Source organism: Archocentrus centrarchus, chromosome 4 (genome assembly GCF_007364275.1).
Source record: "Archocentrus centrarchus isolate MPI-CPG fArcCen1 chromosome 4, fArcCen1, whole genome shotgun sequence".
Taxonomy (NCBI): domain Eukaryota; kingdom Metazoa; phylum Chordata; class Actinopteri; order Cichliformes; family Cichlidae; genus Archocentrus; species Archocentrus centrarchus.
Window position 1 is genome coordinate 35,624,740 of NC_044349.1, and position 9,662 is coordinate 35,634,401.

The 9,662-nt window shown below is 40.8% G+C and overlaps 1 non-coding gene across 1 annotated transcript; it reads right to left on the reverse strand.

Annotated features, from left to right (window-relative positions):
- Positions 1-8,585: 8,585 nt before the first annotated feature.
- LOC115779665 (small nucleolar RNA U3) lies at positions 8,586-8,793 on the reverse strand. The gene has a single exon (XR_004019916.1). It is a non-coding gene; the product is annotated as a small nucleolar RNA U3 (small nucleolar RNA).
- Positions 8,794-9,662: the final 869 nt, after the last annotated feature.

Genomic DNA, 9,662 nt, shown 5'->3' on the forward strand with positions numbered 1-9,662 from the left:
TTTTATGCTATGCCTTTGCTTCATGAGTTAAAATGTCGAGTGCAAAAATACCGTCCGGATTTTAGTGAGCCTGCCTCTTTGTTCCTTGGACTTTGAATGAATAAAGTGTGACAGGAAGTAAATCCGACTCTGCTAATGATGCGATCAACAGTAAATAATGTGCATGAAGCTGTGGGAGAAAATATTACATTTAACGTGTTCGTCGCTGGCATCCATCTATCATTCAGGACAAAGATGAAAATAATCTCTGGATAGATGGAAATGTTGGCAGAGTCAGAGCAGTATAATGTGTGTGCACTAGTCTCCATTATTTGCTGTCACTGGTACAGCCTGCTCTGTTGTCTTCAGGCACAAGATGTTTATTCAGGCCAGCGTGGCACAAGCAGCACACGCCATGCTGAAGACCTGTCTAACCAGCAAGCTGGCATTGTTGTGCTGTAGATCTGTGGTGCATCTATTAATATATGTTGCTTAGTTAATTGAAATTCAGGTCCTTGCTCACCCACATAGGGGTTTTGAGATACTCAGGCTTATCAGTCTTCTCCTTAGGTTGATGCTGGGTGAAGCAATTATGGGGATTAAGCAAGGTCACAAACTTTATGCAAGGTTGATTAAGGCTGTTCTGCCTTTATAGGTGCATCAAAACTGAGAATATTGAAAGAAATGTCATCGGGCCCACCCTCCTGTCAGAAAGTCAGGGTAATGAGACAAAATAAGTGAAAACACTTTTTTGGGTGGACTTTGGGAATTTGGAGCAACTGTGTGGCTTAAAACAAATGAAAACAGGTTTGTACTGCAAGTCACTGCAATGCATATTAGGGTCACTAAGGTAAATAAATAAATACGGGGCTGTGGTAAAATGCACTGGGCAAGGATAGTAGGATGGTCTGAAGTTTTTTAATAATGTCTGATGGTTTTGTGTCTCCCTGATGAGCATAAAATGACTCATTTTATTGTTCTATTACCATTAATATATGATCATAATAGAGCATCTATTTGTAATTGTGAGTTTTTAAATCAAATTTATCATGCAGTCTAAACCTGTGTTTGAAATCTGTTTTTATTCTTTAATGTGAGTGTTAAACTCCATCGAGGCTGCAGCTGAAAACTAAAACTGTCTGAAACATTAAACATGATGGATTATAATCCATCAGATCCTCCCATGTCTTAATGATAGAGTTGTGATATTGATTAGTCTGCTAACTCACACAGTCGGCTTTTTTGCTGGCTTTCTTTCCATTATTAATATAGCAGCTTTTTTTCCAAAATGTTTAAAGTGCAAACTTTTAATAGTATATTATTCTGCTGTGCTTTTCCTCTCTGACACACACACTCACACTCTGCTGCTTTGTCTGTAGCTTCCATGGTGCTTTTAGCTCGTATCATGAGTTTAATCTCTTTATATTTTTTCCTCATATTAGATATACACTGCTCAAAAACAATTAAAGAAACACTTTGAAAACACATCAGATCTCAGTGGAGAAAAATCATGTTGGATATCTATGATATGGACTGGGTAATGTGTTATGAATGAAAGGATGCCACATTGTTTGATGGAAATGAAAATTATCAGCCTACAGAGGCTGGATTCAGATTCAGATGGTGTCCAGATCTGGACCAGGGCTTCATTGAGCTCCTGGACAGTCTGAGGTGCAAACTTGGGGCGTGAGATGGAACATAATGTCCCAGAGGTGTTCTGTTGAATTCAGGTCAGGTGAGCGTGGGACCCAGTCATTGGTATCAATTCCTTCATCCTCCAGGAACTGCCTGCATACTCTCACCACATGAGGCCGGGCATTGTTGTGAACCAGGAGGAGCCCAGGACCCACTGCACCAGTGTAGGGTCTGACAGTGGGTCCAAGGAGTTCATCCTGATACCTGATGGGGGTCAGGGTGCTGTTGCCTAGCCTGTAGAGGTCTGTGTGTCCCTCCATAGATATGCCTCCCAGACCATCACTGACCCACCATCAAACCGGTCATGCTGAACGACGTTACAGGCAGCATGACGTTCTCCACGGCTTCTACAGACCCTTTCACGTCTGTCACAGGTGCTCAGGGTGAACCTGCTCTCATCTGTGAAAAGCACAGGGCTCCAGTGGTGAACTTGCCAGTTCTGGTATTCTATGGCAAATGGCAATCGGGCTCCACGGTTCCAGGCAGTGAGCACAGCACCCACTAGAGGCCATCGGGCCCTCAGGCCACCCTCATGAAGTCTGTTTTGATTGTTTGGTCAGAGACATTCACAGCAGTGGCTGCTGGAGGTCATTTTGTAGCTCTGCAGTGCTCATCCTGTTCCTCCTTGCACAAAGGAGCAGATGGGGGTCCTGCTGATGGGTTAAGGACCTTCTACGGGCCTGTCCAGCTCTCCTAGAGTAACTGCCTGTCTCCTGGAATCTCCTCCATGCTCTGAGACTGTGCTGGGAGACTCAGAAAACCTTCTGACAATGGCACGTATTGATGCCATCGTGGAGGAGTTGGACTACCTGTGCAGCCTCTGTAGGGTCCAGGTATGACCTCATGCTACCAGCAGTGACAGTGAAAAAAGAGAACTAGAAGGGCACCCAGTAAAGCGCATCTCTCGCCCACCCAAAATTTTCTATGTTCCAAACTGCAGTAGATACCACCTGGTGTGGTCATACATAAATTACTAGATCAGAAAGACTTATTTTAGAAACTTATTTTATTGGTGTTTAAAAATTGTAAGATATGATTTTATATTTTTATTTAAAAATGAGACCCACATGAAAAGACAATTGCATATACAGTCTGGATACATATTCAGTTTATGTTCCCTAATATCATTCTCTGAAAACCAAACTAAATAAAAAAGGTATGAATTGCATATGTTTATATTTTTTTGTGTAGGGTTTGGAGTTCACTTTACATTATTGTGAGTATTTTAATAGAAAAATGAATTATCAACAGTAATTGTTTATACCTGAGAACCAAATTTCATTGCAATAGAAGAAAAATACACAGAACTGAATTTTGACATTTTCCGAATGATGAGATATGGATGTTTTACATTTTTGAAAACTGTTGGTGACCTTGACTTTGAAAATGAAATCCCTAAATTTCATCGATTTTGGTTCAAAACTTTGAGTTAAATTGCAGACACACAGGAGTGAAAAATAACCTCCCTCCACCTGTCAGTGGGTGAGGTGGGGGGGATTCTCATTGTTGCCCCTCTAGTGCACCTGTTGTTAATTTCATTAAAGCCAAAGCAGCTGAAACTGATAAACAACCCTCTCTGCTGCTTACCTGATGACATCACTATCCCAGAGGTTTCAGTGACTTGATGCTAAACTCTGATTAAATCGTGCTCCATTCATTTTTTGGGCAGTGTAGTTTAATCCTCCTCTGTAAAATCAGCCGCTCTGTCTCCAATACATTTATCAATAACTGATTGGTCGGATGCTGCCAGCTCCACTGTTTTCATGTGAATGCGCTAGGGAAACCCTGTGTTAGCGTTGTGCGCTGATAACCAGCTTTGTGTGTCTGCTTATCCTGATTGCTGACGTTAGGGTCAGCGAGTGTGGATAACAGAAAGATACCCCGGGTATGCTGAACACACTTCATACTGTAGGGCTTGTTTTAAATGAGTAAGCCTATAGTTTGTCTTAATTATAGAACTGGAAAAAGCGTGGTTGGTCTAATAACATTTCCTACGGGTGAATTTCTTTTAAATGTAACATTGAGAAATAAGTGATGTAGCTCCTTGGCACTGCCACCTTTTTTTTTTTATGTAAAGTTGCCTTTTTTTCTCTCATATTTTCAGCATTATTCTAAGTGGCCTTAACAGGTACATTTGTTTGTCCATGCAAACCAAGAGAGCCCAGCTGTAGCTCTGTTTTTATAACATGACATAAGATCACTGGCAGGTTAACCGTTTCCTTGCTGACACTCATCATTGCTGGTTAGCAAACGTTAGCAGCACAGCTTCCACTCTATTAACTCCTCCATTAGCTTGTCAGCTTAAAAAAAAAAAAAATGTTCTTCCATGTAAATGGAAGAACATTTTTTTGACACATTTTTGACACATTTTTTTCAGTGTCACTCTAACAAAGTACAGCTGATTAAAACTGAACAGTGCACATCTTCAAAGTGAGGCACACTGGCTCAGGAAGCACTTTTTCCACAATCACAGAAAAAAAAGCAGGTGTAAAACAGTGAACAGGGCTGATATTTTTCTGAGTGCTACAAGCTGCTAAATGTTTCTGTTTATTATCAGAATGTTGTCCATTCAGTCTAGTAACATATAGAAATCCCAGAAGCACCCGATGAATATTTCGTTTTATCTGGTTCGCACAGTCAGGCAGCCCGACTCAGCTGGAGAAGGGCCCAAAAACGCAGGACTGAGGAAACCTCCTGAAACGTTCTCAGTGCAGGCATCAGTGAGCAGCTCTGATAGGAAATGGTCACAATCTTTAAAAGCCATCTCCAACTCTCCTAAACTCAGTCGTGATCCGTCTAATCAAAGGAGCTTTGACATCTGAATGTTGTTCAGGCTAAACTGGAAGTCTCATGGTTACGTGTCACTTCTGAGCATTTTAAACTGAGTACATCATTCCCACTGAGGAAAACTAGGAAAACTGTCCTGAATTCTCTCAGTAGTAATGGTTTTTTTAAAAAATGCCTGCTCATTGTAAAAATCTGTGGATTTCTTGGGGGCTATTGGGTTCAGTGACCACAGTAAATATGCTCCAACTGTCACTGAGAATGACCAAATTGAACAGCAGATAAGTGGCTCACAGAAGAGCTGGATTAGCTCCAGCTATCAGCAGTTATGCAAAACAGCAAAGCAAACAAGACAAAATGTCTCCATGTCTGTCAGGATGCAAGCCACTGCAGCTCTCAGAGTCTAATTGGAAAAATGTCAGACCTCAGTCATTAAATGAAACATTAAATGTTCGTCAGCCCATCAGTGCTGAAGGAAAAGTTGTTTTACATATGGCCTACAAAACTAAATGCTGAAATACAAAGAAACCATGATAGAAGAGATTAAATCTAATCTAAAACCTGAAAGAAAAAAAAAATCAATCTTGCAAAGTCTTTGATATTCTCCATGTTAAGAAAAAAAAATGAGGCTGGTGTTCAGCCTTGTTCTTTGTCTCTGAACTTGACTTTTCTAAACTGCAAAACTTCCTATTAAGTTCCTATTAAGACGGTAAAGTGACAAGAAGGAACCGAAGCTGGAGGTGAGGGAAGTGGCCATTCCTGGGCCTGTATCTGCTCCCTGATAGTATTTAAGAAGCTACACAGAGTGGAGGTAGTGGAGAACTGGAGTAGTGGATTTTTATTGATGAGTGTCCAACAGAAACCACCTTTAGATCTGTGGTATTGAGGATGCAGGTGGAAATAGCAATTAGTCTTTCCAGTTCATTACTAAACTCCATCAGTTTAGAGTCCACTGGGTCCATGTTTTGTTCATGTCCTTCTATCAGGGTTCAGCTTTGTGGCAGACAGAAAAGGACCCAAACGCAGGACTCAGGAAACTCAGGACTTGATTTAACACTCAGCTTTTATTTGCTGGCAAACTTTAAAAAAAAAGCAATTAGTTCAGGAGCTAAACAAACTGGGAACTAAGACTTAACAGGAACAGACAGGCAGAGAGTCACTGCCAAAGACACAACAGGAGCTGAGGAGCACATAAACAATATATACACAAGAGGTAACAAGGGGAGAGTGCAGACAGCTGAGGAGAACAGGTGAACACTAACGAGACAAGGGGAAGCAAAGCTGAACACAATGCAATTAGAACAAGGAACTGGCAAAATAAATCAGGAAGTTAGTAAACAGAGAAAGCGGAACACATGGAGAACTGAGGGGAACGAGGGATCAAATCTGAATAAACAAAAACCAAGAACATAACTCAGGTAACTAAACTAAGAAGGCCTGAAGATACAAATAAAAAAAACAAACAGGAATTACTGCAAAAAGGTACAAAACTAAGAATATAAAATAACAGAATTTGAAAGTCCAAAACAGAAACCGCTGGGTCATACACCCAGGACCGTGATGCTGGGAGCCCAAACTCTTGGAGGGAGTGGTTACACAGTTTCTTTCTCATCATGGGGAATCCCAGCCTGCACAAAGCAAGAAAGGAAAAAGTTATTTGTAATGATCAGCATTTCAGTCAGGATCACTGTAATCCAAAGATTTTTTCTGTCTGCAGTCATCTACATGTGGTGCCCTCTCTCTGTTCTGAGGCTTCCTCATCCGTTCATGTGCTTATGCAGAAAGTTGGAGACACAGAGCAGCAGCAGCAGCAGCAGCAGCAGCAGCAAGCCACGGCAGAAGTGTGTGAAGTCTGATGGGTCTAGCCTGAACAGTATTAATCTGTGGTGTGAATTTGAACATCCTGGGTTGAGATTGTTCTGGACTTTTGGCCAACGTTAAAGTTTTTGTGGAACAGATGATTCCAAGGCTACGACAATACCTCGACTTTTTCTTCCAAACAGCCAAGCTAACACATGAGGAAACTAAGTTTCAGAGTAAAACAGGAAGTAATCATGAAACAGCACTTGGCAGAACTGAGATATGAAGACTAACACTAAATACAAGACAGAAACGGAGGTACACAGAAGGCATGGAAAGAAAACACTACAAATTAAGTAGATATTCAATTCAATTCAATTTTATTTATATAGCACCAAATCACAACAAACAGTCAGCTCAAGGCATATTATACTGTAAAGCAGGAGTCATATTTTTTTTCTCGGCAGACAGTGTGAGGGCCAGATGCTCTCTTAAAGTAAATATATATTATCATTAGATATATCAATTTTCCTTTCAAATTTATACTATTTGTAATTATGTGATGTGCAAGTCTTGCACTTACATGTTCTTTTGATGTGCTCATTATAGATATGATGAGCACGGAAACAATAAAATGTTACATGAGAGCAACGAGGTTTCAGATACTCACACAGTACAACCACACTGGCACAACAATAACAGAACAGCAGATACTAACCCACGGTCTTGCATTCTGATTGGTTCTATGGACATGAAGGCATTTATGGGCAATGGGAAGTGGCGTTTAGAGGCTTTTGATAATTCAGACTAGTCAGAGACAGGTTTTTATGAAATGACATGATTGATTGGCATATGGTACCTGTGGCAGTACTATTCGGGGGGCCGGATGGCAAGCTCTGGTGGGTCAGATGTGGCTCATGGGCCACCAGTTGATGCTCCCTGTTGTAAGGTAAAGACCCTACAATAATTAGAGAGAAAATCCAACAGTCAAAACGACCCCCTATGAGCAGCATTTGGCAACAGTGGGAAGGAAAAACTCCCTTTTAACAGGAAGAAACCTTCTGCAGAACCAGGCTCAGGGAGGGGCAGTCATCTGCTGTGACCGGTTGGGGTGAGGGGAGAGAGACAGGACAAAAGACACACTGTGGAAGAGAGCCAGAGATGATTAAATGCAGAGTGGGTTATAAACAGACTGAAAATAACTCAATGAAAAGAAACACTCAATGCATCATGGGAATCCCCCCAGCAGCCTAGACCTATTGAAGCAAGTATAGGAGGGTTCAAGGTCACCTGATCCAGCCCTAACTATAAGCTTGATCAAAAAGGAAAGTTTTAAGCCTAATCTTAAAAATAGAGAGGGTGTCTGTCTCCTGAATCCAAGCTGGGAGCTCGTCCAAAGAAGAGGGGCCTGAAAGCTGAAGGCTCTGCCTCCAGGTCTACTCTTAAGTATCCTAGGAACCACAAGTAAGCCAGCAGTCTAAAAGCGAAGTGCTCTATTGGGGTGATACAGTACTATGAGGTCTCTAAGATAAGATGGGGTCTGATTTCTGGATTTAACAGGGAGCCAATGAAGAGAAGCCAATATGGGAGAAATATGTCTCTCTTTCTAGTCCCCTGCAGTTAAACTAATTTTGTGTCATCTGGCTTCATAGATAGATAAAGCTGCGTATCATCTTAATAACAATAAAAATGTATGCAATGCTTTCTAATAATACTGCCTAAGGGAAGCATGTATAATGTAAATAAAATTGGTCCTAGCACAGAACCCTGTGGAACTCCATAATTAACCTTAGTGTGTGAAGAAGACTCCCCATTTACATGAACAAATTGGAGTCTATTAGATAAATATGATTCAAACCACTGCAGTGCAGTACCTTTAATACCTATAGTATGCTCTAATCTCTGTAATAAAATGTTATGGTCAACAGTATCAAAGCTGCACTGAGGTCCAACAGGACAAGAACAGAGATGAGTCCACCGTCAGAGGCTGTGAGAAGATCATTGGTAACCTTCACTAATGCTGTTTCTGTACTGTGATGAATTCTGAAACCTGACTGAAACTCTTCAAATAAACCGTTCCTCTGCAGATGATCAGTTAGCTGTTTTACAACTACTCTTTCAAGGATCTTTGAGAGAAAAGAAAGGTTGGAGATTGGCCTATAATTAGCTAAGACAGCTGGGTCAGTGATGGCTTTGTAAGTAATGGTTTAATTACAGCCATCTTAAAAACCTGTGGTACATAGCCAACTAATAAAGACAGATTGATCATATTTAAGATTGAAGTATCAATTATTGGAAGGGCTTCTTTGAGCAGTCGTGTAGGAAATTCTGATCATATTCCCTTCCTCAGTGTTCAATGAGGAAGCAAAGCACAGCCATCAATAATAGAGAAAGTATGAAAATAATCTTTATTTCCTATCACCTTCATGCTCAGAAGGAAATATCACGATTCATCACTGTGGTTAACAAGACCATACACTTTAGAAACACATTTCTCAAGTCAACTATAGAAATTATTCCTGAAAGTATAGTGACAGGGAACAAAACAGGGCCATGACACTAATGAGCTTGCAGGCTCAGAGCCCTCCCTTTGCAATTTTGGGATGTCGTGCAGTGTCAAGCTGCAGAATTTTATAGGGCAGGCAGCAATTTCACAGACTCACTCTGTTTCCAGTGGTACTACAATTAAAGATAGAAAATCACTTTTACAAGATCTATTCACCTACTGGCAACCACAACTTTCTGTAAAGAAAACGAGAGACGTGTTGGGCTTCAGCGCCGCTGTCAAATGTTTTAGTTGTACCATGTGTGATATATTGGAAAGGAAACCAATTTGTCTGTAGGTCAGCCATCATTACTTACTTTTTGACTGTTTACAAATTTTGAAAATGTGTAAAAAAAAAAAAATTCAGTAAGTCAAAATCATCTGTAGCATTTCGTACAGATTTGTACATTAAATACTCATACCTAGTTTCAAAAGAGTCAACCTAGAAATAAGGTCAAGATAAAAAATAAACACCACTGTACAGGATTTCAGGAAAATTCATAAAAATGAAAAAAGTCAAAAATCTGTCTCCCCTGTTTTGGAGAGCCTTACCCAAAGAGTATTTCTGCCAAGTTTAAGAAGAATTCAAACATAAATGACCAAGAACTAGCAAATTTAGCAAAAAGTGGACAGAAGACGGACAGCTCAGTATCAGAGTAGCTCCGCTGACTGTCGTCTGCTGACATGGCCGACGGCAGCTGGACTCATAAGCAGGACGCCAGGTTTAATAAAGCTTATTTACAGAGTTTGGATCAATAGATAATGCAATATCATCGGGAGATCATCAGGAACAGGTGAGTCACCTAGCCTCCAGGTGACTGAGTGCCCAGAGGGCGAAAACCAGAACTGGTCCCAACCC